Raw genomic sequence first — 26,740 nt, 5'->3', positions numbered from 1 at the left:
TTCAGTGGTTCTTGGTGAAGTCAGAAACACACGTCATGAGCATGCTACACTGGAGTTACACAATCAAATGAAATGCTGTACTGAGTACTCCGTCTCCTTCTCCTTACCATTCCCCCTCACACACACAGTGGGAAAACCTACTTCAACTGGTCCCTGAGATCCCTCAGGAGCCCAAGTTTTGGTTCTCCATTAAAAAGGAAAGGCTTCTTCATGGTATTCCCTTCTTCAGGGACAAGAGGCTCAAGGTCATCACAGGCCTGAAGGCCTCAAGTCAGAAAAATGGCACAACCTGTCTTCCCAGGGGCCAGCCTGCTTTGTACAGTGTGCCTGTGCTGTACAGTGTGCCTCCGGTAAGGAGGCACAGGCAGAGCACTGCTCGGCACAGAAGTGACACTGGCCCCACACACAGCTTCTGCTGCCTGTGCCTGTAAAGGTGCCAGGGCTGGACACAGTCAAATATCCCAGGGTGAGGGGAAAGCCCCAGGGATTTTCAAGCCACAGCTGCTACACCATTTGCGCAGTGGAGAACGGCCTTAGCAGGTAGAAAGATGCAGAAGGGGCTGGCAAAGGATTGAAAGTTTTTCCTTGCTGTCCTTTTCTAGGCAGTGGCAGATGATCTTGCTGTCTCAGGTGTCCTGAACAAAAGCTATGGAGCCAGGCCCTATTTTGGTGGTAAAAAAGGAACTGGCTTTCTGGGGACAGCCAGAGACAAGCCAAGCCGGTTTCAGACTGTCATTTTTCCTACTGGCTCATTCTGCTCAAATCACAAGCTAGAAAAACTGGAAAGGTAAGCAGTCCAAATTAATGGGAACATCAAGTGAACTGGTTTGTTTACACATTGGTTTAACTGGAATAGGGAGCACAATTCCAGCTTTGGCACTAGCTTTGCTGACATTCCCTTAACTCACCTTTCTACCAGAGAAAGCCATATGTAGGCCTGAATTATTCCTGGTCTGTCCCTCAAGACACATCATAGTCTCTTGAAGCTTCATGCTTGCATGGCACCCATGACCACAACTCTTATTATTGGACGGCAACGTTCATATCCTACCAGCTCACTCTTCCAACTCCATATAATTAGGGAAAAAAAAATCAGGAACACCACAGAGCAGGAAGTTGTCTTTTTCCTCACACTGCTCTTCATGCATTATTGTTGCCATATCTTCCCTGTAGCATTGCATTTGCCCACCAAACAGGTATTTTTTCTTATGGAAGAAAAAGCAGTTCTTTGGAGTCCTACAACTAGTAGGAAATAATCAATTTAAGACTAATGATTAAAAAATCCCCAGGTATATATTTATAATTAATTGCTACCATAGAGCAGACTTCACCAGATGCTCAATTGCATTTCATCCTTAAGAGCATACAAGGGCTCCTGCGGATGAGACCTTTCCAGAAGAGCTGCTGCAGATGGGCAGATCGTGGTGTCCTGCTTAACCGTGCCTGAGACCACTGTGGTACAGTGATTCTACTTGCTAAAAGCAGTAAGTTAAAGTAAGCACCACAAAGGGACGAAAAGTGACATGAATCTTGCACATCATTCCTCTTAAAATTTTTTATTTGAAATATTTTATAAACTGTAGGGTGGGGCCACATTCTGCAGACAAGGAAATTGGAGCATAGTGGCTTTGCTGCAAAACTCATTGAAAGAGGGAGTGCCTGATATCCCTGTACACACCAAGGGCTGGCCAGCCTCACTGTATTCCATATTATCAGCAATCCCAGAGGGTAGCTGCTTCTGTGTGCACATTAGAAACCTGAATGAGAACATAAATGAGCCAAAGTGCCTCGTACACTTTAAAACTACAGCATGACATAATTGCAAGTCATTGCCATTAAAAGTTTAAGGGGAAAAAAAGTCCCCACCTGCCAAATTCAGTTCCATGGTCTACTGTTGAGTTTTAATGATAACTGCTGCATCTTGGAAAGCTGCTCAATAATAAGGGTGTACATTTTCCCTCCAGGACCAAAAATCAGGTACCGTCACTTATCTACACAAAAGGCATACATAGGAAAATATCCCAAAGCCATGTGTCTCATGCAGCAATCAAAATCTTGGACACCCTCTGCACACATATATTTGCTCTTATTACAACATATTGCAGTTGGTCAGCATGCTAAAAATCTCCACTCAAGATTCCTGGCTCTTCTAATTAAGCTTATAGACAAAAAGTCTTCTTTTTTTTTTTTCCTTTTAATGGCATTGCCATTTATTGCAAAGCTATGATGAGTTCTTATCTCATTGTGGTGCCCTGTGGTAACTCATTATTCACTGAACTTCACTTTTTGATGTATGATGAACAGCAACATATACTTCAATAGTTCTATTTAAACTGGCCCCATAGTTGAAACAAATCATTCCAAGAACAGCACATTCCAAGAACATTACACTCAGAAGGGCTCAAAAGCTTAGGATACGATATTCTACAGTACTCACAGAGCTTAGTATCTTCAAGTAGAAGTTACTCAAGCTGATGGATCTCTCATTAAGTCAAAGTTCCTCCAAATGAGAAGAGGATGACTGATAGTCAGAGATTATCAGGGCCATCACAGTGAGAGATCACACTCTTTGTGGCCACAGCCACAAAGCCTGACAGGGCTCAGTCTCCCACAGCCCAGAACGCACCGAAGGCTGCAAAGCAACCTCAGCATCCCTGTCCCAGAGCCCAAAATTCCTCCTCATTCATCACCAGGTCTCTCTGGTGCTGATGGGTAACAGAGCATTGACTGCTCCTTCTAGGCCACAGCTGCAACACAAGCTTTCAGATTTTGTGTAAGATGGAAAAACAAGAGAATACACAACAACAAAAATCCCCAGAGGCAGAAAACAACACATGTACTAACACATGAGAGCTCCAGGCCTCTCCCCCACCCCTCCAGTTACTCTCCAGAGGGTAAAGTGAGATGTCAGGACATTTCCAGTAATCAGCAGTGCTGCTTGGATCAGATTCTTTGCTCTGCCTAACATTGAAGGGATTGCCTTGAGAATTCAAAATGGTTAAAGGTGCAAAGTCTAGTTTGGGATGTTTAGAAATACTTTGGAAAGTGAAATATGGTCACTGGCTTGGCCTATTCAGAGCAGCTTCCTCCATCAGATGCTTCTGGCACACTGGTATTTCAGGAGAGGAGGAGCCAGATTCACATGTCCTAAATTGCACTTAAGTCACTGTATCTTTTATTTCGTTCCATCTGACTCCTGGCCTTCAAGCACAGAGCCTTAGGCACAATTTAGCTCATGGGAACCTGGTCTTCAGCCTCTCAACTAGTGGAAATACCCACAGCTGACCTGGGTGAGAAAATACCAAACACTACAGGACAAACGACACCTGCTGAGTGTACTCATACACACATGGCAGAGCAATTCTTCTGCCTCAGGGGTCCCCAGACTGTAAACTCTGACCCATGACACAGAGAAAAGCAAAACTGAATTTATACACATGGAGCTGGACACCGCAGGTGAAGTGTGCAACGTGAACATCCTGCACCTGCTGACCGTGCTCTGCAGGATCCAGAAGCCAGTTTTCAAAGCAAGAGACTGAACATAACACCCCTCATCCCTGATACCAATGTACTGCATACTGAATCAAGCTACAGAAATGTTTCTGAAAGTATAGGGAGTGTTACTTCCTTTCCAAAGCTGTAATGTATCAGGAAAGATCATAATCAGATCATATCTCAGGCACAGGTAAGAAAGATGTCATAGTTAACATATCCAATCCTTTTCACATGCAAGCAAACACCCTGAAATAAGCCAAAAATGCTAATTGTGTTTATTACACTATACTATAAACAGCAATTATGAAGCCAAAGAAAGTAACAAAGCATCTCTGCCTGAAGGGTCTTCTCCAGGCTATCATGTATCTGAAAAAAGATAAACACAGAAGCTTGAGATATAGTCAAAGAAAAGCTCTCTCCAGATACAAAGTCCAACAGTGTGCCCTAATATGCTAGAGTATTTCACTCTCCAGGGCAGAATGGCTTTCTAAAACATTTTACATCCCTGATCCAGAGAAGCCCCCTAAAAGCACTTTGGGAGGCAGCAGACAGGGATACACAGTGTTCAGCTTCAGTGGCACGGGAGGGTTTCAAGTCCCTGCCTGCAGTCACAACAGCTCCAAAGGAAAGGGGCATGGCTGTTCTCACCTGAGAACAGGAGCCCTGCTGCAGAAAGCCTACAGACCCACCAGCCATCTCCCTCTACCCCAAACCCAAAGTATACCAAGGAAGAGGACAGTACTTTGAACTCCTGAGGTCAGCATGTCACTGTGTAGAGTCAGCTCATAAGAGATGCCAAGAACAGGGCTGCATCTTGAACCCACCCTTTGCAAAGAAGCAGAAAGGAAGTTTCACCATCCATACACTAAGGCAAGAACCTGTCCTTCAAAAAGCTGAAGTGCTTCATACACAAGGCACTAAGCAGCCTGCGTTCTCCATGCAGCACAGCAGGACTTGGTGCTCTCCAGTAAGACAGGCTGGTGATTTCCTCCCTGCCATTCCCACTGATCCAAGTCAGCTGAGGTCCTCCAGGAGCAGTGCCCTAAACCTCCAGACTATCCTGCATGAGGTGGAGAAATCCTCTCAGCTCCTGCAGCAAAAATGAGCCTGCCTTGCTGAACAGACACTGGTGAAAAAGCAGAGCAGGAATGGGGGGCACAGAGGCTTTTCTTGTCTGCAGAGGCACTCCCCAGGGAGGAAAGGCCACTGGTGCCAGCTCTGAGAACAACTGAACACAAGCTCATTACTGCATCAAAGACCTGAGGTCAGGCAATGAATCTTGGATGCTCCTACCTCATCTCCAATCCCCTGCAAAAGAAGGAAGCAGCAAAGACATGTCCAGTCCCACGGACATGCATTTGTTGAGTTTCAAGAGTGTCCCAAGGAGCTTCAGCAGAAGAACAGCCAGGTTCTACATTTGAAGTACATACAGAGCTGGCCACTGCTTGCAAGACAAAGACATTCCCAGTCATGGTCAGCAGAAGAGAAAGGTAAGAATAGGGTTGTTAAAACATGGCACTGAGATTTAGAGGCCTTTCTTTCTACTGCCTGTTCTGACACCACATTAAACACTCCTCTACCCAAAAAAAGCACAGTAAAACCCTTTCTTGACATCTCAGGAACACTTAAGACTAAATTAATTGATTCAGGGCCTTGGCCTTCTTGCAAATCAAGTGAAAGACAAAATCCATACAAGATAGTGTACATGAACAACAGATGACATTTTTAAAAATCAAACCTTTTTCCTTGTGCACTCAACACTACTATATTTTTCCTTGTTCTGTGCAAAGTGTACAAGGTAAGAAGCAAAACAAAGTCTTCTCCCACACTTTATGTTACACTGGCAGTGCCAGATGCCTTGCTGCCCATCTTCCCACACCTGGGGATGTTCCATGAGTACCCCACTGGTCCTTTTCACTCCATATCATGCTTAAATCAAGGAAAACAGTTTATCAGTGTTATTTCCTCTTCCCTGTTTTGGGGCTGCTGAGGAGGTGCCACAAACAAAAGCGAACAACATGCAACTTTTCCGTTTGCATGTCCCAAGGACTGGCTCTGCACATGGGTGCCTGAAGAACAAGCACATTGCAAAAGCATTATGTTTCCAGTGGCAAGATGGATGGGAAAAGTGCCAGCCACTTGCTATAACCCTTTTGTCATGCCAATTGCTGGCTGCTATGAGGATGTACTTTAGATACCTCCTTAGAAAAGAGCTCTGCATCTCATCCTTCCAGATGGAGGAGGAATGATTCATACACACATAAGCATGCTAGAATGATGGCTGAAGAGAAAACATTTTCTTTATGTTTTCTGTTTTGCATTACAGGCATGCTCAGGGCCTTAATCACAGCAAAAAAAAATGAACTGAAGATGATGACACTTTGTGCCCCAAAGAATGCTTGTGCAAAACCCCAATGCTACTTCTCCCCTGGACATGTCAAGCCTCATATGGCATGCACACACCTTTGTGCCTCAGTCACCTGCTCTCCCATTTTCACAGCATTTCTTTGCACAGAACATGAGAGAATAACTCCACTTACAAAGCCACCACATCACACAATCACAAATACAGGGGAAAGGATCGAAGAGAGAGATCAGGAGTTGGGAGCTCTGAACTGACCACAGGCTGACTTGCAAGGCAGAAGAAAAGCAAAAGGATCTCTCTTTTTTCCAGACACACCAAGTGTCTGTTTCTTTCCTGCAGGCCACTGCAGGCATCCTCCTCCCCATCTTAGCTGCACAGCACCTCTGCCACACACCTGCACTGCTCTCAAGGGCCCTGCATCCTGAGAATCCTGTTCTGCTGCTCAGCACTCCATTCCCACTCATTTACTTTCCTCTGGCCTCTCTGATTTGTGAAGTCGTTGGAGCAGAAATTATCTGTAAGCACCTGGAAAGTACCTGAAATATCCCGAGTCTGACTGCAAATAAATAAATTAACAAACAGCAGTGCATAGTATGTATATTAAGCCAACCATACAACAGTCATTTCTGACATCAAAAATTGGGACTGTAGCTTCTTCCTACAGTCAGTGGCAGTAAATCCACACTTTGGGGTACATCTATGGACCAGGAAAACCTCTAGATTTGCTTTCTCTGCTACTCACTTCTCTCTTTCCCCCATCACATTATCCATTTCTGGAATCCATGCCTCACTTTTTATTATAAATTATTCTAATCAGGGTTTGTGGCATGGCAGAAATCCAGCATAACCTCCAGAAATATACATACACACTGGCTATATAGCTTCTTTATTTCATAGGAGCCTTTCAAAGGGCCTGGTAGAGAGTCTGGGAGGATTTGGCATCCTTTTTCAGCAGCATCCCTGTGGTGGTGACCCTTTCCTAAAGGGTGCTAAATGCATTCACCAACACTATTTCCTCTCTTTGTAAAAATCTCTCATTAAAGCCAGGAAAAAGTGTTCAAGCAGGAATTTTTCCTCTGCTGTTTTTCAGATTGAAATAGTGTGACTTAGGGGTGGCAAAGGGGCTAGAGAGAATATCTGAGGTCCAATGCAGACCTTCCTTCCCACTCCATCCTCTTCTGAATGGGAAGATGTAAGATAGGCTAGGTAATTGCTCCAGCTCCTTCAGAATCAGGGTTCAAGTGGGAAAGAAAGTCAAGGGAAAAATAAAACAAAAACCACAAAAAAGCCCCAGCGATTATAAGGACTCTTTAACTTTTCTTGGGCAAGGAGCACAGGCAACTTTAGTAGCTCTTGAAAAATTCCCTACACTTTGTTCCCTCACGTTGCAATAGTTCCAGAAGGAATCTGGATCTGTAGCTTTCCCATAAAACTAATAAGGAGGTTCTGAACCCCACATTGGGGAGGGGCAATAAAAAAAAAACCACAACAACAAGCAATTTAAAAACAGAACACTACCATCTTGTTAAATAATATGTTAAGAACTCATCTGCAAGTCTGTCTTGGCCAATGAGGGACATCAATCAGGAAGATACAGTAATACTCTCTAGCATGCAATTAGTCTCTGCTGTAAGCACTTTAACTCTGGATTTCTTGGATTATATTGTTGTTTGTAACAACTATTACTGTTGCTTTGTAGGAGTGATATGATAGCTGTCCAAGCACCGCAATCAAATTATGCTACCAGGACATTTGGGCAAGGGATTATCACAGCAAAGGAAATGGATTATCACAGCTTTTATTCTGAACAAGGATAAGAACAAGATGAGATATCATTTTGAACATGGCAGGAGGAACAGAAGAAAACTGTATCTGAGATTTACTTTTTTACCTCCTCCCTCTTTTGGATTTTCAATAGATAGGCACGCTACAAAAATCTGCCAATCTGAAAAGCAAGAAACTGTCTTTTCTAGAATTTGCACTGAAATATCTGAAAAGAGAATAAATTAAAAATATTCCGAATCAAAGGACAGTTAAAACAGCCTCCTTGGATTGGCTGAATGCCTGTTCCTGGGCATTTTCCCACTGCATATCTGCCGCTACTTCCTTCACTTGACATCAGGCAACAGCCATCACCTCCACCAGGCCTAAAGACCTCAGCTCTGTTCTGGAAGTTTCCTTTTAGATTTGCTCCCTCCCACAGGAAGGGGGATGGCTCACCTTCCTTCAGTTGAGTAGGTTCAGCAAAGAACTGATGTGTTCCTTTAAAAAGTTTTAATAGTTTAAAGGTTCTCTGAAAAAGGCTCCATCTTTGTCTTTATTCATTATATCATTTTATACCTTAGTTCTCACACTGCATCTCAAAACAAGTATTAGCTTTTTTAACTTTACAAATCTTGTTTGATTTTTTTGTAACAGTATTTTGGTATCTTCAACACACGTACGTACACTTTTGGTGCATGGTACTCAAAGAGACCCGGATTCTGATCTCAATTTCTTTGCCAACAGCCAAATATTCCAGACAGGATGAGGGAAAACACACTAGCCTTAACACTCCTGTGATGTAGTTTGAGAGATCATTAGTTGCTATTACATATTACAGAGGAGGAAAGACAAAACTAGAAAAGACAGCCAAATCCAGAGAAGCAGAAAAACTAACAAAAAAAAAATAGTGAGCTCTGCAAAGGATAGAAGAAGAAAAAACCTCCTTTGCTACAGCACAGGGCACGTGCCTGGAAGCTGATGACACCTGGGTATAATTTCTGGCTGTGGCCCTGGCTCCTCCCAGATGACTGCACCGACTCAAGTCACCCCTCCAACAGGCTCTCCCTTCACAAGACGGCAGTGGTAAACCTTTTCCTTGCTGAGGACAGAGAACACCAAATACTATTGGCATGACACACCTCAGCATGGACCTTGTGATTCTATAGGCAAGTAGCAACAGTGGTAGTTGATTAAGGCTAGAATTGAAAAAAAAAATTATCCAGAAAGAAGTAGAAGCAATCAAAGCAACAATGAAAAAGGAATTCAGTAGGACAGAAAGTAGGAAAGCAGATGATGAAAAGGTTCTTAGAAGGAAACAAACAAACAAAAAAAGATAAAAGAGAAAAATGCATCCACAGGAATATCTGACTTCATCTGACAGGTGGAAAGCAGGGTGCATTCTTTTTTCTAAAAAAATATTGAAATTAGGTAATCCAACAGCAGTATTTTATTTTGCTCCACAGAAAACACATCAATATAGATTCGTACATTTTAAAGGTCTCAATGCACTTGTTTTCAGAACTAATGCTTTAACCGTATTAGCAAGGTTATGACAAGACCACAGAGTAACTACAATTCCTTCTCTATCTAGAACCTGCTTTTTCAGAGTCACAATCACTACAGTAATTTTGCAGTTGTGAGAGACTTTACCCTTGTTATTTCTTGGGATTCCTCCCCATTTCAAATGGTAGGAGCTAAAGAGGTTCTGCTCGGGTTCAGCTAAGATCTCTTTATCTTTTTTTCTTCCCCCCCCTGTATTTCTGTGCTTTTTAACAGTCCTTATCTGGACACACATGGCCAATGTCAGATATGAAGTACTGTGGATCACTACAGCTATGGGTAAATATTTCAGAGAATCAGGAATTTAATTGCAGATCACGTTACTCCAACATCTCTGCCCTTCCTGTCACTTCACCTGCTTGTAATCATTAGAAAGCAGAGTGTCATTTCTAAGGTGTAGTTGAGCACTAAAAGCACCATGCTGGCCTTCCCTAGATCTACTTAATTAGAGATTAGCAGAAACAAAGCATAGGGAGACTATAAACATAATTTTGCCAGGTTATCAGCAAACAGGTTTGGGTTACCAAAGAGATAAGAGTAAGGCTGCTATTTTATCTGTGCTGCTGGACCCCTGAGTTTACCTTTGCTGGGACCACATCTCCATCAGAATTCCCTCTGAAATGTCAACATGAACCACAGTATTAATTTTCCAGGTTGCTGATCTTTAGTGTTGCCTGCATCATACACCCAGCATTTTGGACTGCATCTCTTCATACAAGAATGTGCTCCACAAGCCTTGTGATATCTGAACTCTGTTACACAGGCTGCTCACATGTCACAGAACAGATGCTCGCTGCAGCATCCTTGAAGAAGCCACAGGGTTGGACCTTCTTAGCTCCAGAAAGTCCACCAAATCCACCACAAGGGCAGAGAGGTCTCCCCAAACTGTACGTCAGCAATAAATAAACAATTTCATCAGGAGTCATAGCATACAGCTACATTAAAACAGAATAATTTGATGGTGAACTTGAGTTTTATTTCAATCAGGAAGAAGAGAAGAAAAAGTGAAGCCCTTTAGGATTAGAAGACAGCCGTTCCCATTTACAGCTCCTCCCAATTAAAATGTTTTATATAGATCATCAGAACCTAATGCATTGTACATGTTCCACAGCGTGCAACATAAGGCTGTTGGTCTGTCACGTCTCTGTAAGAGCTCAGTGTGATGAATGATCTGGGTACTTGTCTCTCTGGTATAAAAGCAGGAGAAGCTTTGAGACAAAGAAATAAAGGCCAATGCACATCATACATCTTACAGTGCTTAATATCATTCCTCCTGACACACACCTCTGAAAATAGTTAAGGTCACTCTCTCTTTTATTTTGAATGTGGATTTCAGCATCAGTATCCTCCAAATCCTTGGGAGAACTTCATTTAAAGCAGAAACAGGAATATCAGGCGCATGGAGCATTTGGGCTACAACAGACAATGCCACACGAGCATGTCATAAGAAAAATAAGTGACCTTCCCTCTTGCCTCTCCTGACAAACAGACGCACGTGAAGCCACTTGCAGGCCAGGATGTTAGTGTGATTTCTGGAAGACAATCTAATAAATAAAGATTTAAAAGAGTTTTAAAAAAGCAAAACAAAACAAGCCTGACTGCTGATTGCCAGATCTGAAAAACCTGCCTCTCCATATCAACTAACGGTTTGGCAAGCCTACATGAAAGGCAGACAAACAAATAGCATATTTTCCTTTTAACATGGAATCTGCAATAAGGAAAAGAAATCAGCATTTTATTGATTTCCATAATGCCATCTCTACAACTTAACAAACTCACTCAGCTGCTAATGCTAATTCACTGATGCTATGGAGCCTTCCCATATAATTATACACCCTCCACTTCGCTGAGCCCCAGGGCGCTGTTTCTAACTTTCCAGAGGACCACTGCACCAAGAGTAGAAACAAAAAAGAAAAATCTCTTTTATTACCCAAAGCAAACTGCAAACCAAATTTTGCTTATTTAAATGAGAAGTTAGAGAGACTTGATTTTTAAGACAGGGAATAATCTGCCAGTCTGCATATATTTTCAGATGTGATATCATGACAACCAATTCCCATTTAAACTCTCCCTGCCTCTATTATTTTTCTTCCTAAGAGTACACAAGAATACAACATGCAAATATTGCAACAATTTTGACTTCTAGGGAGAAATTCTAAAATCCTTCTCAGCTCAGAGGGGTTTCAAGAGGGTGATTGGGAATCAGACATGGAGACTTTTGTGGATGTCACTACAATTAAAATTGTGAAAAAATTATAAAATGTTACCCTTGCTACAGGGATGTATATTTCAAAGATATTTTTATTAAGCTTTTATTTTAAAAAGACAACCCTGAAACACCTTCTAAACCAAATTTAAGGAAAATATCTTCTCCAAGTCTAAAATCAAAAACATCCTAAATAATTTATGAATTAAACTCTGCTATTTTTCTCCATTTCTCAAAAAAATTCAAGCAGGCAGCTCCAGTATATTTTAGTGAGAGTTTCATTCAATTAGGGATGGCAAAATTCAGCCCATTTGATCCTAGTACTGTCTATCTGGAAAAAATGTAATGGAACTCTGCAGTGTAAACACCCTCCCTGAATGACTGTACCTAGAGTCCCCTTTCCTGCTCCCCCTGTTTGCCCTGCCTTGATAGTTCAGATCCAGCCATACTTGGTTCACCACATCCATCAAGATTCAGCGTGCCATTTGAGCTAATATAATTTGATTTTGCTATGGTTTCCCATGCATAAATTTACTTGGAATCGGTTAATCTATTTCCTCTGAGAATGGTGAAATGCCTGGATTTTTGTTCAACAAACAAACAAGTTGACAGTATCAATACAGAGTTGGAGAGCCTCTAAAAACAATCTAGTTTGCATAATTAATGTTAATTACAATAACATCTCAATCAGTGACACAAAGGCTTAGCAATGAACACAGTCATAGGAGGAAGTGAAAACATGAAACAAACATGCAGGGATCTTGTCTTGTTCTGAAAGACTATCAAACAAACTTTCAAGAGATTTATAAATAAGTACAGAAAGGCAGAAGACAATTCTGCTTTGTTGGACACTTTCCTTACAGGCTGCTTAGCACAGAGCTTTCTTCTGAGACTGTAGTAACAGTGGATCTGAGCTATGGACACACCAGATAATATTATCTTTCTACAACATCACATCCAAGTCATTATCAACTGCTTTTAAGAAAACCAGCCGAGGGCCTGATCCTTCTGCCAGCGATTTCAACAGCAAACACTTTAACAATGCAATGTGAATGTTTGGGGGGTGGCGGCGGTTCTAGAGACAGAGGGGAAGTAAGAAACAACTCCAACTTGAACACCGCATATAGGTGTGGAATCCCACAGGCGCAGAGGAATTTCAGGACAAGATAATTAATTTTCCACCAATCTTTTTCCTACTTGCTGTAGAAACAAGGGAAAGCTAAACACATAGAAAACTTACCTGCCCGTTTCACTTGGCAGCACAGAAGTCTCAAACAGGGGGGTTTTGGTAAGGTCACTTAACAAAGCAGATTTACATTTAATCCTCAGAAGTTTTCTTCGTGGCCCAAGGAAAAAATAGTTATCCAACACGTTGTCATTTCAAGGCAAGGGAATAAAATAGTTATGAGAAAAACAAGCGCCACTCCACCTCACCCGGATTGGCACTGTAGTACACAAGTAGTCACAGAAGCATCGCAGGGAGCACTTGCGCAGTGAAGTGCCACTCAGAGTGAGTAAGGGTGGTGTAATTGGGTCTGATGAGGGGAGGAATCACGACTTGGCACGTCATTACTACAGGGGCCTTCCTCAAAACGTGAGTTTCTGGATTGCTCCTCACATTAATGCAAATCTGCTCTGTTAATGAAGTTACACTGGTGCCAAGCCAGTTCCAGAGGAGAAACAAGCCCACTTCATACTGATTCAACAGACTGCAGTTGAAGGACCCCTCCCCATAAAGGCAAAATTTCTGAAATTTTCAGGTTATGTTGGGCAAGTTACCCCTTGGGAAAAGGACTGATGTTCTATTTCATGTTAATCCCACAGCTGATTCATTTTTGTTTCCCTCCCTCTATTTATAGATAAAAGCAAGACAAGATTTAGTGAAGATTTAATTTTCTCTAGAAATTCACTGACCTTCTGCATACACTTGAGTGCTCACTGAGTAAAGCCATTCTTTATCAGGACTTATTTACAAGAGTGCTTGCCTTTAGAAAGAGAAACTTCATGTGGAGGATTCCCAGAATGATGCTGGCCTTTCCTCTTAACAAAAATTCAGTAGATTTATTTTTCAGATGCCTGAGATAGATGATTTTGGAGCACTGTGAGGTTTGGTAAACCTTCAATTCAGCAATTAGTTTTCCTATGATATAAATTACAAAGATCGAGCAATTAACATTAATAAATAAACCTGGCAGAGTACTGAGGCTTTGGATGCCCTGTGCATGGAAACACTGTTTTATTTGCTGGGGTTTTCCATGCCTCTGCTTTATTTTAGCTGCTCTGTACGTACAGCACACGACAACATACACCACATTCATGTTCTAAAAATACATTGAGGGGAAAGAAAAAAGAAAAGGAAAATCAATAGCAGTGAAACAGAGACATAACCAGTTCACATCAAGCACTCCCAATACCAAGCGAAAACACCAAAACTCCCCGCTGCGGAGCACGGCTTCCCCCTTCCAAACACGCATGTTCCTGCCACGGCAAGTGAAGCCAGGTAATAGCGAAACACCCAGCACTGAGAGGGTGGGGAGAGGATGGAGCACCTAGAAATACAAAAGGTGCCTTTCCCCGCTTTTCCAGCACGGACAGTGGCCAGACCCCGGCATGGAGGGGTTGTTCGACCCGGGCGGCTTTCGGGATACCCGCACGTCAACCATCACCACAGCCTCAACCAGGGCGGGGAAAATAACCAAAATAAAATCAAAATTACATTCGCCGGCAGCACGACACGCACTAGAAGTTGGCAACGACGCCGGGGGGTTACACCAATTTTTTTTTTTCCCTTCTTTTGCAGTCCGAGCGGGCAGCGCCAGGCTGTGCCGGGAGGGGAATGCCCCAACTTTGGAACAGTTGTCGGGGGCCGCCCCGCACGGCCCGGGGCTGCCCCGGCCCGCGCCCCCGCACCCCCAGCCCCCTCAGCGAGCCCGGGAGGGCCGTGCCCGGCACTCACCCGCTCCGGGGGCTCCGCGGCGAGGACCGGCGAGGGAGGCGCCCGGGGGAGCGGGGGCTCGGCGGAGAGAGGGGCCGCGGGGGAGGCGAGGAGGCGGCGGGGGGGACACGCGGGGGAGGATTTAAACCGCGGGGAGGTCAACGTGAAACCAGCGGCGGGGGCGGCTGTGCCCGGCTCTATCCCATGCCGCCGCGGCGGCCCCGGGCGGCGGCCGAGCTGGGGAGGGTGAGCCGGGTCGGCAGGCGGCGGGGAGGATGTGACACGGTGACAAGTGCGGCCCGCCAGCCCTGTGCCGGGGGAGGGGGGCCGGGGCAGCCCAGGCAGCGCCGCCCGCCCGCACACGGCATTGACGGCGCTGCCGTGACTCACACACGGGAGTTGGTCACAGGGCGGCACCGCGCGGGCGGGGGCGGGGGGATCGCCCCGCCCCCCGCCCTCCCGGCAGCCAACGGCGCACCGCGGCCCGGCGGATTGGCAGGGTGGGTGACCAATGGGAATGCGGGCCGGCCGCCGGCAGCGGAGCGGCCCCTCCGGCCCTGCGAGTCTTCTGAGGACACTCCGCCGCCAAGTGCCGGGGAGGGCCGGGGGGAGCCCCGTGGGGCGGGACCCGCGCGCCGGCCCGGTCGACGGCCAATCGGCAGCGAGGGTCGGGTTGATTGGCGGGGCGGACGGCCAATGGGAAGCGCGCGGGGGCGCGGCGGGGAGATGGTCACGCAGGGAGCGGGGGCGGCGGCCGCGGGCGGCGGAACCACGGCGGGGCCAGGCGGGGCCGGCGTCTTCGAGACCCCGGGGAGGGGAAGGGCTCGGCCCGCAGCCGCCTGCCGAGTGGGAGGCGGCCGGGGCGGATCGGGGCTGGCCCCGGCGCCGCCAAGGTCGTTTCCCGCGGGAGGAAGGAGAGCGGGGCCGGGGCCTGGTCCGGGGGAAGCCGGGGAGGCCCCGCGGCGGCGGTGAAAAGCCTGGGGAAGGCGCTGGGAGAGCCTCGGCTTCCCTCGGGACACCGGCGTCTGGAAGTGGGGAGCTGCGGGTTGTTGCCTGTGTTTGACAGGTGTCGCGGCTCGAGGTCTCGGCTGTTTTTTGATTGTCACAGGTTTCTAGAGAACAAAGCACATCCCGGGATCCCGTACGGTATCAGAATTTAACCAGGTGAATGGAAAAAAAAATGAGAGCAATAGCAACTCCTCTCTCCTGCTGCTGAGGGGGGAATTGACAGGTTGGAGCAGCCACAGTGGTGTAAAAAAGCAACGCTGTTATCAGAAATGATTAATATTTGAGGAATTTATTTTGGGCACGAGGAGGAAGTAATGCCCAGTAGGAGTTTCCAACAAATACTGGAACCTTACCAACATTTTAATTCCCGTGAAGGAAATGATACTCAAATTGTGTTTCACCTCTTCATCTCTACATACTAACTCTTATACTAAAACCTGCTTTTTGCAGTAAAAGCACAAAACAGCTGATAGATTTCTATAAGATAGTGAGATAACAGAATAAGGGCTACATTGGCATTTTCACAGGCTGAAAAAATACAATATTGTTTGCTTTAAAAACTTGTTCCATCAACAGACTGCTATAAATACGGATTTTTTTCTTATTTTGACATCCACAGTAATTGAAGAGCTGAAAAATGGTAACCTGCAATAATTTGTTAATGTTTTTCACTTCAGAAATGGTGGGACTAATTACAGTATTTTCCTGCTTGCTTTTATTGAAATCCAAGGGAGTTGGAAGGGAGAATTCACAGTTCCTCATTTGAAGCAGGAATTGTTAAACCATACACCAAAAGAAGGCTCTCTGATTTGTGCCTTAGCATCTAAGGCCTCATTCTGCCATCCTTGCCATAGTGTCTTGCAAGAATCCAGGATAGACAGTACACAAATTGCTCTAATATGATAGGGGAAGAAAATAAGACCATTAAAGCCATCCTGTCAGAATAAAAAAGGGAAGAAAAAAAAGATGGTGGGGGTAAGATTTTCTTTTCGACTAATCGTTGGGAATAATGAAGGATGTTTATCAGTGACTCCCATCTTTGAATTGATAACAAAAGCAGAGAATTTAGGATCTGTCATCTTTCAACCCCCCCTTGCCATTAGCAAGAGGTTAACATACTTGCAGGGTTCTGCAGCCTTCAGCAGTGCTCACACTGACTCATGCTTGGAGACTTCTGAATGCTGCACTAAGGAGGGCTTTGCATCAGGTCCTGTGCAATTTGACAAACAGAATGAACAGAGCATTCACCATTCAATGATAGATGAAAAAAAAAACCCATATATATACCTATACCCCTCTTCAAAGAGCTGAAAAGGGTGGGAGTCTCAGGGCAGACAATTGTGTTTTGGTAGCTGTACCTTCTTTAGCAGCAATAATCTGACAGAGTTGACACAGAAATTGAGCTGGTGAGTTTGGGCACGATTGCTTGTGGCTGGTGGAAGTCTAAAAGCACTCATCCTGTGCCGCTGTACAGCCTTGCACAGGGGCTCTGCACACCCTTCAGAGACAGCAGCCGAGGGAATGTTTCACATCATCACGGCACTGCAGTTTTCCCAATATGCAGCAGGGTTTTTTCAGGGCCAGCGCTGGCAGGGAAGCAGCAGTTGTATGAAGGCTTTTATTTTAAAGTCTCAATTTCACAGCTACGGAGAATAGCTTGGAAATGCAGCCTGCCTGCCAAAGGTGATTTCTGTCTGAGGTGGTTTGGTTTGGGTTTTGCACGTTTGGTTGTTTAGGATTGCACTTGCTTCAGCTGAACAGAGCTAAGCTGCTCCTCAGTGAGACTGGGCTTAGCAGTTACACATTTCTACCAAACTGGGAATGCTCACAGGTAAGCTGGGGCCTTGTAGACAAGGATCAGCTCTGCAGGGATAGTTGGTGTCCTGGCTTGGAGATCCAGCAGCTCTCCCCCTGTAATTTGGGTGTGGGGTAAAACTGCAGGAAGTGTGTCATGGGTTTGGCTCTGGCTTCACCTGAGAGAACCAAACCACAAAACATGGAGCAGAAGGAGCTCGGGCAAGCAGGTCTGCTTGAGGTGTGCAGTGTGCCTGAAGCTGGGCTAGGTCCCAGGGGCCCTTGTGAGCAGAGAGTAATTCCCCTGAAGCTCCTGGGTTTGAAGCTTCAAAACCTGAATCAATTCAGGGTCTGGCAAGATGGCCTGACCCCTCCTTGCTCACATCCATGCACATCCCAAGCAGTCAGAAATCTTTGATCCCATGCAGGTGCCCTGCTGACATAAACTTCACTTTCAACTACATCTTCTAGGGAGCATCAGAAGGTGTCTATCATGTTGAGGGGAACAATTGCTAAAAATATTTGTTCTTCTGAGCATAATTGAGATTATTTTGTTGATAGTTTCACACAAAGACCTTTGGAGCCTGGCTTTTTTACTGCACCACAGCTCTTTACAAAATAAGATTGTTTAGTTAGTTATTGACCTTAGGGAATACCTTTAAAAAACTGCAAATACTCACTTTTAAGTGAATAAAAGCAGTGAATTTCCTTCATCTATGTTTACTTTTTGAACGCCTTCCCATCAATTAGATTAGTGGATAGAAATGTTTATGGAAAGATTTTTAAGCTCATTTTAGAGGGTATTAATGGAAAGCAAAATTTTATCTCAAAAACACAGTCATCTTACCAGGTGTTAATTTATATTCTGGGAATGGAAACCAGTATTACGTGTCTGATTTGTTCAGGATTTGTAGCTTTGCTGTTTATCCAGTCTTGTCTCCTTTTCCGCCATCCTGATTCCTAGTCCTCTATGCCAGGCAAGGAGAGCTGAACATTTTATTTGTTCACACCTTCTGCATTTCCCTCTTGAACAGAGGGCTTCTTTCTTGAGCAACAGTGAAACTAAACCGCTATCACAAAGCAAACTTGGGGCCCTGGAATATAAAACCACTCTCTGCAATATTTAAATTCCTTTGGAAACCATCCTCTGCCACAGGCCTATAAACATTGTCCAGCTGCAATGAGTTTATCGATTCTTGGAAACCAGCTGTATTTAGCAAAGAAATAACAATACTGTGTGCTGAAACAGAGATAATTGCCATTTTATAAATTTCATTTAGATATTGGGTGCTTCTGATCTACTACTCTGTGAAGTAGAACTGGAAACAAAGGTATACCAGTGTAATATGCCTGCTTTTTTTAAATGACATTTGTCTTTCCAAATAGTTATGTGAAAAGTAATTGGTTTATTTTAGGACAAACAATTTGTCTTGTTTGACAGATTGAGATTTAAATTTCATGTCATTACTACCATCACATAATCATGCTCATGTTCATTGTCCAAAAGTTTAGCATCACATTCCTGATCCCTTTACTTTGCAAATAACCAGGAGAGAAGATCCAGAGGTCTTGTTGCAAGAAAACAGACCCTCCTTTATGTAAAGGCAAAAAAATCTGTAATGTTTTATCCCTAAATCATGCCATTTATACACAATTGTAAGCTGCTCTTCACCTTGGAGTGTGTTATTCTATTGGTTATAATGTTTTCAGCTGTCCAATGTCTGTCTCCCCACGCAGCACTGCCAAACACCAACTTCTCCCATAATTTTAAAACTCAAATTACTTTACTATTATCTTTTAAATGCTTCTGCTCATACAGCTTTATTGCCTCGTTTACAAACATTTACAACCTAATCCATGAATGCATAACACATTGAGTTGCTTGTATTGTTCCACTACCAGAAGCCACATGACATTTAGTATATTAAAATACAATAGTGTTAAGTCCAAAGTTGGAACTGCAATTTAAATATGGAGTTTGTCCCCCCCGGGTTTATTGTAGAAATTAGCAGAACTTTTATGTAGAGCTCTGGAATGCCTAATGAATGCTTGTGTGCAAACTTGCCCGGCCATGTGTGCCACCTGCAGCATCTCAGCATTACCAGTTGTCATCTCACTGCAGCCCATCCAAGGCAGAGCCTGTGTGGTTTTTCATGCTTAGGAATGGAGTGGCACAACTGCAGCACTGGCAAAAATGCCATAAATGATAGCAGTGAATCAAGCACATTCCTCTGTCAAATGCCAAGGGTCAGGTACTTGTAGCAGGATTGCTTTTGTGTGATCCATGAGAACAAGATTTACTTCTAAGATACCCCTGGTGAGAAAGTTTCACACACAAAAATCAGAGGAAACAAAGCTGTATGTGGACCAGGATGTTGAATTCAAGAGTAAGTTACATCTTAAGAGGTTTTTGTCAAGCTCAAGTTGGAAGTTCCTCAAAATCAGGATTTTATTGTAGGAGAACTACCAGACATTTATTGTGAGTCATGACCACCTTACACATTGGTGCTGGCAGAAAATGAGGTGTAAATGAAAGGAACAATTCTAGTCATATGGCAAAAATGCTTTTACATTTTAATTGCGCTGCAGAAAGGTCAAGGTTGGGTCTTTGTCAGTGGAGGGATAATTTGCTTTTGTGGTTTATAAATGTGCCTCTCCAAAACTGAAGAAGTAGGAACTAAGGAATAAATCAAAATTTTCCTGTGCAGGCTGTTGCTTCTGATCTGCTTTTAAAACAGCCTTCCAGAGGCATCCTGAAATTTTACTGGCTTATCCCACATTTCCAGGGTAAGCATGCAGTTCTCAGGGCTAGAGCATCTCCAAGTTGAGAGGGATGCAAAAATGAAGTGTCCCAGCTGTCGTTTGTGGCAAGGGGAATCCATGTGTACTGATTTGCCTCTGAAAAAGGTTCTGTAGGCTTTCAGCTCTGCAGAGAAGTAGTGTGAGGAGAGGGGTCAATGGGGTACATGACTCTTCAGTACCACACCATGCACCTTCCAGCATGGTCAGGTGAGAAGGGGTGCTTTCCCTTTGCCAGAACACTTCCCATCCCTTTCCCATCCCCTTGTTTTTGATCATTGGCAGCCTGCTCGCCTTGGCAGACACAGCAAACACAGTTCTGTGAAGCTTCTAAAGAAACAGCATAGAAGGAATAAGAATTTCCTTTCTCTTACTCAGTTTTCAGTCCCACACATCCCAGATGACCTGGTCATGAGTAAGACACAGCTGTAAGACACCTATAGCAAGAGTCTCGTTCACATCAGGGTTTAGAAATGGAATCAGAAAGTTACAAAGGGACAAGCTTGTCAAGAAAAAGTAATTTTTGTCAAGCATGCCCTTGGTTCTGTGGCCAAATGTTAAACACCATCCCCAGGTTCAAGTGAATTTCCTGTGTCTTCATTTTGATGAGCTACAGAATCACAGAATGGGTCAGGAGAGGACCACAGGGATCAGATCCAAACTCCCTGCTCAGGCTGGGTTGTCCTACAGCACATGGCATAGGAGTGTGTCCAGATACTTCTGGAAAATCTCCAGTGAGGGAGACTCCACAGCCTCTGGGCAATCTGTCCCAGTGCTCGGGCACTGCACAGGGAAGCTCTTCCTCATGTTCAGGTGGAACTTCCTGAGCCTCAGTTCCTGCCCCATTGTCCCACTGCCTCTGGACAGAGCCTGGTCCATGCTCTGGCCCCTCCCTGCAGGCACTGACAGACATGGATGAGGTTCCTCCCACTGTCTCTTCTCCAGGCTGAGCAGCCCCAGCTCCCCCAGCCTCAGAACTGAGGTGCTCCAGTCCCTTGATCAGCTTTGTTTCTGCTGGACCAGGAGCTCAATGTCTCTTACACTGAGGAGCCCAGAACTGGACATGGTAAATACTACAAATAATAATAAATTTGAAAAGCATAATGCATTAATTTTGGGACCAGCTGTTTGCAGCTGGGTGTGCCATTTCTCTCCAAAGAGAAAGACCCTGGCCCTGTTATTTGTCTGCCAGTGTTTCTGCAAGCCTTGGTGCTGGACATCCTGCCCTGCAGTGGGAGAGAGCCCTGGAGCCTGCAAGTCCACAGAGATAAGCGAGGAGCAGGGTGCCATACAAAACTGAGAGATAAAGTGATTTACTCAAGGATAAGACTGAGAAGACACCCCGCTCCCTGATTGCTTTAGCCCTGACGTGCTGATGGAGCTGCAAGGAACGGAGCCTCTCAGGTGGGGCAATGGTTAATTCACTGACAAAGCAGAAGAATAGCTTGCTCCAGATTTAATTCTCACAGTCGTCCTCTCTTACCTCTGTTATAAACCTTAGGGCCTGCATGCAGACCGGGAGTGTTTCTGTTAGAAATGCTTCTGACAATAAATATTGTGAAAATCAGCATTGTTTTGGTAAAAAAAGAATGGATGTGCACCTCCAGTGACCTCTATTTTTCACTTCACTGAAGTGATTATAGGTGGCTTCACTTCTCCATCAGTGCCTTTGCTGTGGACACTAGGCATAGTTTTTACCTCACTGCCCGTATCCAGGTGTACTGAACTTTTAACTCACATTTCCAAATGCCACCTCTGCCCCAAACTGGAGCAGACTGTGCTTTTGCAACAACAGCACTTTAAAACTTACTGCTGTGGTTATCCATGCTGAAGAAGCACCCAGGGTCGATGTGTAGGTACAATTTCCATCCACAGCTCTGCTTAGTCCTCACTGACTCACCCACCAGCACGGGAACAGGGCAGGGGCTGGAGAGATGTGTGGGTGACAAGGGTGGAGCCCATGGGTTTGTCCTTCAGAGGGTGAACGTGGGAGCTGAAGCCTGGCCCTGCAGTCAGGAAAGCATCAGATATGCCGGGCCAAAATAAGGGTCAGGGCTCAGCCTGGGTGTTTGAGAGAGACACACAGGGAAGCTCCTGGCAGGAACGGGGGAAATCTGCCAAGCTCAACAGAGAGGTCTCCCCGTTTCTGGTGTGTATCCACCCCTGCTGAGGAACAGCCAAGCCAATGCCAGGAACTGGAAAGTGAAACTGCGCAGAGAGAGAGGGGGAAAAAAAAAAAAAAAAGGCAGCGAAACGGGAAAGAAATCCAGGCTGAAAAGGAGGAAAGAACACCAGAGTGAAAGGCCGGCATGCTGGAAATCATTTGTTCAGACTGAATCCACTAGCGGAGGGGCAGAAATTTTGCTGTGCTTGGGAATGTCGCGCTTGGACTCTCTGGTTTACTGACAGCATTTCTTTGCTCCCCCTCCTGTGCTGAGCTAAAGCCAGTGAGCGAGAGGGAGGGAGGGAGAAAAAGCGAGGCCAAGAGCTTTCTGCGGTCGGTGGGGGCCTATAAATAGCCAGTGAAGTCTTCTAATACCGATCGGGTGCGTCACCAGGGCCCTCCCGGCCCCGCCGCGCTGCAGCCGCGCCAGCGGAGCGGGAGCTGCGGCGGGGCCCGAGCCCGGCAGCTGCGCTTGGCCGGGATGGAGCCGGCAGCGGGAGGCCGGGATGGGCAAAGGGGCTGAGCGCTGTCTGCCGCAGGCAGGCTCGGGGAGTAAAGGGGGGAAATGATCCACGAGTCCCTGCGAGCTGCCTCGCCTCGCCCGAGTGTTGCAAAGCGTGTTCTGGTTCTCTTGCGACTGCCGGGTTGGCACCGATAAATGCTCCTTGCTCGGATAAATGGGTGTTCAAGGTCTATGTCGCTCCTGACTTGGACGTTGGGAGGATCTCTGAAGCCCTGCTCTGCTGTTTGCTCCTCCAGCTCACTCCTCCTCTCCCCGTAGTAAAAGGTCAGAGGAGGAAGACGAGGAGCTAAAGGTGGGCAAGATGCACAGGCTGGTTCAGTGCCATCACTGTTAGTGATCCCTCCTCTGCAGGTTTAAATGCTGCTCTCAAAGCTGACTAAAGGCAAACGTCTCAGGGATGCTAGTGAGCATTTGTAGCCCAAATTTCCCATCACTGTCACCATCACTCCACACCACTGGAGACAACCCTCCCATAAATAAAGCTGCTGCTCCTGCCTGGTCCTTTTAAACCATTGCTGTCTAAACCAGTTTCAGGACTGGAGTGATAGAGGACCTGGCCCTTGCTTTCCTGAGCTCCTGCTCAGCTCTGTAGCAGCAAGCTATGGTAAAGCAATTCTTCCACAGACCTTGTATCTAAGACAGTATAAAATGCTTGCATAATCATGGAGATGCATTTTTATTCTGATGAAAATAAGACTCCAATTATTTCCCCCCCATTTTTTTTTGTTTGTTTTTATTTGTATGTTCATTTTTGGTTTTTGCAACAATGCTATATTTTCTGAGCACCTGACCTGCTTCTTATCAGTCATTTCTCCATCTCTTTTGTATTCCTTAATTCCTCCTTGGAAGGTTTGGCAAACTTGCAGGCAATTTGATATATATTTGAAGGAGCCCAGTTAATGGCGTTTTCCTTATCTTTTCTTAACTTTCTAAATTTCAGAGACCCACAATGTCACCGATAAAAGGATGAGGATGGACTAGCCAAATCTCACTGCTTTCCACCCATTTCCAAAATAAATTCTTAATGATGGGACATTGTTGAAGGGTCTCACAACAATCCAATGGAAAGAAGCAGAGTAACCTGCTGACAAATTCTTCTTATATGGGTCTATTTGCTAAAAATCCACCTGTTAAGCAGAAGATGCCAGGTCACAGGCAGGCAGACACAGGTCTTTCTGATCAGCCAATGCATTGAGATGTGCTCCATTCCAAGGAAGGTGGTGATTTCTCCCAGATTCGGGGGTCTCCATGGGGCCCAAAAATGCCACATCAATGTCCAGTGGAGGAACCATCCTGTGACATCACTCTGCACCCAGCAACTTGGGACCCCTTAAGGCATCCTAATTTCCTAAATTCCTTGAAGATGGTGAAGCTCTGGAGCAGTGTGGAGTTGTCTAAGAACAGCCTCTGCAGAAGGAGGTGCAGTTTTCTCTGGATATTTCAATAGCGAGTAGGTTTACCTGGGGTGACTTTATGATGCTTGTATTCCCATTTGTCTGTTTAGCCCAGAAATAAGTTTTGCACCTTTAAGACTGGTTCTGAGATCGAAGGAAGGGAGAGAAGCAGCTTGGATTTTGTTTTCAGGAGCTGCACTCACTCCTCCACATTCCTGCTCCTGGACTGTGTTGTCTGTGGATGGACAGACGGCAGGACAGAGCTCTCCTTTGCTTTCAGTTAGTTTTAGCTAGCTGAACTAGCTAAAACTGAGGCAGAGAAGTTCCCTGGACTGTGGTTTTTTCCTCTTTTCTTTGGACCTGTTCAAACCTGCTCTGGACTGAACACCAGCAGAGCACCAGCAGCTACCACCTGTGGCCCACCAGGCCGGGCCGCGGCATTTCCAGCACCAGAGGGACTGATCAGAGACTGAGTGAGCTGAACTGCAGCCCATGGAAAGGACTTTCTGAGTTTGTCATCTCTCTTGGAGCAGCAAGGGGTTTTATTGTTTAATATTGTTGAATTTTTTGTGCTGGTGAATGCTTTGCCTGTTAAAGAACAGGTTTTTTCCACTTTTCTCCAAGGCAATCTTTTTGCGAACCAGTTGGGGGAGGGGCCACTTGAATCTGTTTTCTAGAGGAACTCCTTTGGAGATTTTCTCCCAAATTTGCCCTAAACCAGGACAAATACATTTTTTGGCACCTAGAGGGTGGCTTGAGAAAGTGGAAAAAACCTGTACTGACTGTATTTTGGTTGTACTTACTCTGTATTGGGACAGAAAAGCAGTCAGTAGCCATGTTGCTTGAATTCATAATGTCTCTCTGGGTGGAGGCCTTCATGTGTTTCTGGTCCCTAGGTGTTTTTGAGGTTTTAATACCATTCTGGTCCCTATGTTTATTTTCTTATCCAGAAATAGCTCCAGTATTGTCCCTAATAGGTAGCTTTTATAGTAGAGGGGCATGGATTAAAACAGCTATTGTGCTGGGCTCGGTGATAATGGTTTACAGGGAGTTTACAAAGGTACTGGAGTCTGTTCAAGATATGTATGGTTTATGGTTTCTTCATCCTACCCTGCATCCCAGTTCCAGTAGCATGTTTTGGGGATTTATCAGTAATTGCACCCAGTTTGTCAGAGGCAGAGCAGGAGATGAGGCTTTCCAGCCTTTCCTTTCCTTCTTCTCCTTTGAATCTGTTACGTCACTTTTTGAGAATGTTCAGTTTACCTTCCTGATATTTAGTCTGGTAGACTTCCTCCATTGGATTTGCAGGTTGTCTAGAATGAGGGCTGAGATGTCCAGAGGAGCTGATGAGACCCCTGACCCAGGAGTAGACCCAGGTGTGGAAAATCCTGAGTGGTGTGGTGAATGGGAGGATATGGGCCAAACCCTGAAGGCGTTTTCTGACCCTATAGTCTGGGACTTTCCACGTGAACAAATTCAGAACCCAGCTGAGGTGGGGAAATACCTGAAAGAGAAGTGCCATGGTGTCTCTAAAGAGAAAAGGCTCATTGCAATAAGCTGGGACCTGGCCTGTGCTTATCGCACACTATTAGATACAGTAGGGCAGCAGATAGAAGTGGGGGGCAGGGAGATAAAGCAGCAGCTACCACAGCCACTCAGGCTCCAGCCAACACCCCACCAAGCTGTAGCTAAACCAGACAGTGAGCCTAAGCCACTGGCAGTCACTGTGGGGAAGAAGCACCCAAGCCAAACCGATCAGGCAGTGATCGATGATGATGATCTGGGGGAAGGACCCTCAAAGCCAGCACCTGACACAAAATCAGAAGTCAAAGCAACTGACAAAATCAGAAGTCAGAGCAACTGACACAAGACCAGAAGCCACAATTGGGTCCTATGCCCTGAAGGACCTTTGTCACCTAAGGAAGTATTACACTTAAGACCCAATGAATACATAATTAGTTGGTTAGTCCATCTTTGGGATGCTGCAAGCAATGCTATAATTCTGGATGGCACTGAAGCGAGGCATTTGGGATCCCTGTCATATGATCCTGTCATCGACCAAGGAATGATGAGGGAGGCAAACCCTCACAGCCTCTGGGCACGGGTCCTGAAAAGTGTTGCACAAAGATACCTGTGCGCAGATGATCTCTATATGCAGCAAACACAGTGGAAGACCATAAAACAAGGGATTCAATGCCTGAGAGAAATGGCAGTGGCAGAGATTGTCTTCTCTGATGATGACCTAGACACTGTAAATCCACACTTGGTACCATGCACATCCATGATGTGACGAAAACTTGTATAACTTGGGCCACAAAAATACGTTTCTGCTTTAGCAATAATGAAGCGGGATGAGAGGGATGAGACTGTGCTTGATATGGCAAAGAAGCTCCGAGCATATCCGGATGCTGTACATGGCCCAACACATGCCAGAATCGCAGTGGTGGAAACATGTCTGCAGAAATTAGAAGGTAAGACAGAGGAGAATCACAAGAAACTCAGGGAGGAGATGAAAGAGGAGATAAAAGAGGACCGTCTCCAACTCTCAGCAATACAGATCAGAGGTTCTGCTACTGTTGGAACCCAGGGCACAGGGAATATTTCTCTGCCTGTCCTGAGGAGTCCTGATCCCCAGGAGAACACTGCTTTTAACCTTTGCCCATACAGAAATCTTCCAAGACTTTGGGATAAATTGGAATCCATGAGTGTGTGAAACAGCTGGTGGTATAGTTT

The 26,740-nt window shown here is 45.3% G+C and overlaps 1 protein-coding gene across 3 annotated transcripts in view; it reads right to left on the bottom strand.

Moving 5' to 3' along the window:
* SERTAD2 (SERTA domain containing 2) overlaps nt 1-14,649 on the bottom strand; it is a 79,243-nt gene extending 64,594 nt beyond the window's left edge. For 2 of the 3 annotated variants that reach the window (XM_036379967.2, XM_036379970.2), the window contains exon 1: nt 14,347-14,649. The gene's annotated coding sequence lies outside the window, so the exon portion shown is untranslated. Of the gene's footprint in view, nt 1-12,630; nt 12,718-14,346 lie in introns of those variants that run through there. The other variant, XM_054514260.1, reaches the window with a different exon arrangement.
* Nucleotides 14,650-26,740: the final 12,091 nt, after the last annotated feature.

This window comes from Molothrus ater, chromosome 3 (assembly GCF_012460135.2).
Source record: "Molothrus ater isolate BHLD 08-10-18 breed brown headed cowbird chromosome 3, BPBGC_Mater_1.1, whole genome shotgun sequence".
Classification (NCBI taxonomy): domain Eukaryota; kingdom Metazoa; phylum Chordata; class Aves; order Passeriformes; family Icteridae; genus Molothrus; species Molothrus ater.
Note: the sequence above shows the minus strand (reverse complement) of the source record. Positions and strands in the feature narration are given on the sequence as shown.